The sequence below is a fragment of the Eriocheir sinensis genome, unplaced genomic scaffold (assembly GCF_024679095.1).
Source record: "Eriocheir sinensis breed Jianghai 21 unplaced genomic scaffold, ASM2467909v1 Scaffold834, whole genome shotgun sequence".
In the NCBI taxonomy this organism is placed as follows: domain Eukaryota; kingdom Metazoa; phylum Arthropoda; class Malacostraca; order Decapoda; family Varunidae; genus Eriocheir; species Eriocheir sinensis.
The window spans coordinates 74,983-80,000 of NW_026112202.1; the positions used below are offsets into that span (position 1 = coordinate 74,983).

A 5,018-nucleotide genomic window follows, 5' to 3' on the forward strand; every position below is an offset into this window, starting at 1 on the left:
TGTAATATCCTACTGAAACAGACTGTACCTTACCACAGAGTCACTGACATAAGGTCGTCAATGCACTACAGAGATTATTGACAATTACCATGGGGGGACTGTGCTGTGGATGCAGTTATTCTGTAAGCCATTCCACTCAGGACATTGATCGCTATTCTGAGACGCTGCCGACTCACACCAGTTATTTCTAAATGTCAAAAAGAAAATGTGTTCTCAGGAGTATTTTTTTAGAGTTATGGGTACAGGAGCCTTGTCAGACTCCCACCAGGGTCAAAACACTAGCCATGGAAAGGCCCACAACTACCAAAGCCATGTTAAGTATGTGTGTGCTTGGGTGCAGAAATCTTTGATAACATGGACCATTCTCAGGCAGTTTAAATGCTGGGGTTGACCTCATCCCTATTCATTGCCAGTAAAAGTATACAGAATTATAATATCTGGCAAAATTAATACGTAAAGGACATACTGCACCAGCGTGGATAGCTATACGATATATGACGATGATAGGTATTTATTTAATAATGAGTGTATGCACCACTGCCGTGATTACACTGTTAAAAATCTGCTGCGAGGCTTTGAGGCCTGTCACTAGTGGAGCCTGTGGCCACATGTCTGCAGACCCATTCATACGTTAGAGATGGAAACACCAGTCAGCTGTGCTATTTGACGATGACTGAGGCCTTCACCGTCAAGGATAATGATGACTTTGTGCTGGTCTTGTGGGGTCTACATTGCCACTAACTTGAGCAGAGAGAGAGAGAGAGAGAGAGAGAGAGAGAGAGAGAGAGAGAGAGAGAGAGAGAGAGAGAGAGAGAGAGAGAGAGAGAGAGAGAGAGAGAGAGAGAGACCTTTCCTAAGAGTGGGGAAAAACTACCACTTACCTCCTCCTCCTCCTCTTCTTCTCCTCTTCCTCTTATTTGCCTTTTTCTTCAAGCCTGTAATAATTGCAACACCCAATTAGTACTGTATGCTGGGACATGAGAAAATTATTTTAGTTGTAAAACCAGAAAAGAAAGTCCTTGACTCGGGTTTAGCAGGCGTGCCCTAACACCTGTACCCATTTGAGTGACCTGCCAGGCTTTATACAGGGAGGGCAGACCACTCAGGGACAGAATAAGGCAACACTGGGGCCAACTTACCTAACAGTACATTTTGGCTGGGTGTGCCATCCAGGCTATAGGTGTACCCAGGGAAGGTTATGTATGCTACAGGCTGTGAATGAGGGGCAGGTTGTGCATCTCTTCCTGGGTCACTGGCTCCACCACCTACACACTAATTGAGCTGGTTTATGCCTTGCAGCCTTCACTTTCAGTCTTCTCAGCACAGCAACACTAAACCCAGCCAAGCACTGGAATACCCACCTTCAAGGCTATTACTGATGCTTGTACAGATGGTGCAAGAGAATCAAACCCCAAGCAGGCCACGACCACCTGCAGGGGGACGTACATTGGGATGTTTGTTTTTGCCTGCTACTGTCTATAGCTATGTTTAAGACCACGCTGTGAATATATATCATGTTCCTGGTCATGGCTCACTCACTCACTCACTCTGTAAGGAATTGGCTTCATATACACTCCCAGGAAGGTCATACTGGTGCCTGCTACTGTCTATAGCTATGTTTATGACCACCCTGTGAATATATATCATGTTCCTGGTCATGGCTCACTCACTCACTCACTGTGTGAATTGGGTCTATATATCCCAGGAACGTCATACTGGTGCCTGCTACTGTCTATAGCTATGTTTAAGACCACGCTGTGAATATATATCATGTTCCACTCACTCACTGTGTAAGGAATTGTATATATATTGCAATACTATGCAATAAGTTAGCAAAAAATATGCCCTAAATATGATATATATATATATATATATATATATATATATATATATATATATATATATATATATATATATATATATATATATATATATATATATATATATATATATATATATATATATATATATATATATATAACTTATTGCATGATATACTTATTGCATAGCATTGTAAAAATATATATATATATATATATATATATATATATATATATATATATATATATATATATATATATATATATATATATATATATATATATATATATATATATATATATATTTATGGCTAACTTATTGCGTGATATACTTATTGCATAGTATTGCAAAAAGTGAGCCATATAGTTTTTCTAAAATAAATACAAAATTATTTTTTTTGTCAATTATTTATTAAATAAATAAGGCACATTTTCTTCACTAAGAGGCTGATTCTGCAGGAACTTGACATCTTGGTGTTCTTTCTTCCAGAGTGTGCAGTGTGCCGCAGGCAGACCAAGACGCCAGAGATGTCCGTTCAGCCATTCAATTCTGCCGAGGGAAAGAAGTCGTGTTAGTCAACTCTGATGACTTGTACTTTTCTCTGAGGACTCTGCTGTAAGCCAGTCACAGAAGATGTGAACTGTATCTGTACTATGAAGTCTTATAAATAAACTTAAGGGCCACACCTATGACTTTATCTTGCCCCAAACCCATTTAGCTAATCTCCGGACACTTTTTTAGATATAATTGACTTAGGTACATTTTTCAGGCTACTTTTAAAGCAAGTTACAGCTTTTTTTTTCGTTTTCAAGATGTTATTGAGCCGTATGGTGATATATCTAGTTGCTTTGATCTGGTGATAGTTTTGCACTCCCTCTGCACAATGAACGGTTAAACCACCCATGAAAACCCGGTTAGCCTTCTGTGGCCTTGGGAAACAGTCATAACAGCTTTTCAAACAAGCAAACTGTGGCGTCATTAAGTTCAAGAATAGAGGCTTTATTCAGAAGGTAATTCCTGGTACAGTAAGCAGTATAATCTGACTTACAGTTGACTACACAGACTCTGGAGATAGAGAGCAAAGATCCGCACTCGTAGCTCACCCAAACAGGTCCCAATGTTAGGTACCACATACCCGTAACTGCATATACGTAACCTATACAGAACACTACACACTTCCCTTCAGTACCAGGAGGCTGCTGGGTCCCCACACGGTACAATAATTTCATGTTTAAAGAGAAAGAAAGATGCTTGGCGTGAGAACAGGGTAACTTTTGATATGAATAGTGGCACTGTACGGAAACATCTGAACATGGACCGGGGCTTTCAGAAGGTGCACCCGAGGAGAAAGACTTCACTAGCAGATGCTTGGCGTGAGAACAGGCTAACTATAGCAAGGACAAACACATATCTCTCACCCCTTCACTCTTGTCACCCCTTCCTCACCCCCCACACATCACTCACCCCTTCACTCTTGTCACCCTTCCTCACCCCCCACACATCACTCACCCCTTCACTCTTGTCACCCTGCCTCACCCCCTATAGCAAGGACAAACACATACCTCTCACCCTTCACTCTTGTCACCCTTCCTCACCCCCTCTAGCAAGGAAAACACACACATCACTCACCCCTTCCTTGGTACAGGTGCACATGACACAGGGTGATATGCGCTCGGCTGCCCCGATGTCAATATCAGTCTTGCCGACCCCACATGACACGCGCTCCTTCCACAGCTCCGGGTTGATCCCCGGCAGGTCACGGTGGGACACACGAGGGTTCCTGAAACATCAATGGGATCATCACAGTGTCTGGTTGGTGGGATGAGAAGTTTCCGCCTCCCATGTTGACAAGTTCCAGAGGTCAAAAATGAGGTTAACTGGGTTCTCATGTCTGTGTTTTGGGGTTCCTGGTACAGAGAAAGGGTCAACTACCACTGGGGTCATAAACTCCCCTGGAAATGCCCTGAACTCGTATGAAAGCCTAGTCAAATATGCGTGTTCTTAGGTTCTTGGTACAGAGAAAGGGTCAAACTACCACTGGGGTCATAAAACTACCCCTGGAAGTGCCCAAATCTCCTATGAAAGCCTTGTCAAATATATGTTTTCTTAGGTTCACAGTACAGATGGAGGTTCATACTACCACCAGGGTCATGAAACTACCCCTGGAAATGCCCTGAACTCCTAGGAAAGTCTTGTCAAATATATTTCTTAGGTTCACAGTACAGATGAAGGTTTAAACTACCACCAGGGTCATAAAACTATCCCCGGAAATGCCCCAAACTCCTATGAAAGTCTTGTCAAATATATTTCTTAGGTTCACAGTACAGATGAAGGTTCAAACTACCACCAGGGTCATAAAACTACCCCCGGAAATGCCCCAAACTCCTATGAAAGTCTTGTCAGATATGTTTCTCAGATTCATGGTACAGAGGAAGGTTCAAACTACCACTGGGGTCATAAAAATACCCCTGAAAATGCCTACAACTCATACGAAAGCCTAGTCAAATATATATAAGTTTTACCTGACTTCTGGACATTGAACGGAAAAAACACCCAAGAAAACCCGGATAATCTTCTCTGTGGCCTTGGGAAACAGTTGTAATGTGAGCCTGTGACCTTTAACAATACTGACCTAACCCCCAAACAGTCTCACTTACAGGAAGGGGTCAGGAAGGTCAAAGACGGACCGCTGCTCACTCTCCACATTATCACAGTTATCGCAGAGCATCTTGGCAAGCGTGACCTGCAAGAATTACACACGTTAGAATTATTACTTACGACACAAGCAAAGAACTTATTGACAGACTGCTAGAAAACACTCATTCAGACTTACATAGAGATTTAGTATACTTATTAATACACACACTCACACTATATAAGGAAGGAAAGGACTTAGAACTTATTGATAGACTTTGCAGGGAAAAAACTCACACTAACATAGAGATTTACTAGACATATTAACACACACAGACTCACACTATATAAGGAAGGAAAGGACTTAGAACTTATTGATAGACTTTGCAAGGATAAACTCACTCATAACAATATAGTGATTTAAAATGCCTGATAGAATGTGTTTGATAGATTACGTGTGCTTCAGTATTAGTGGACTTGAGAGGAGGAGGAGGAGGAGGAGGAGAGGAGGAGAGAGAGAGGAGGAAGAGAGGAGGAAGAGTCGGTGAGGAAATAAATGAAGA

At 41.7% G+C, this 5,018-nt stretch overlaps 1 pseudogene; it reads right to left on the reverse strand.

The window, feature by feature from the left end:
• Positions 1-2,209: 2,209 nt before the first annotated feature.
• LOC126994620 (uncharacterized) overlaps positions 2,210-5,018 on the reverse strand; it is a 56,280-nt pseudogene continuing 53,471 nt past the window's right edge.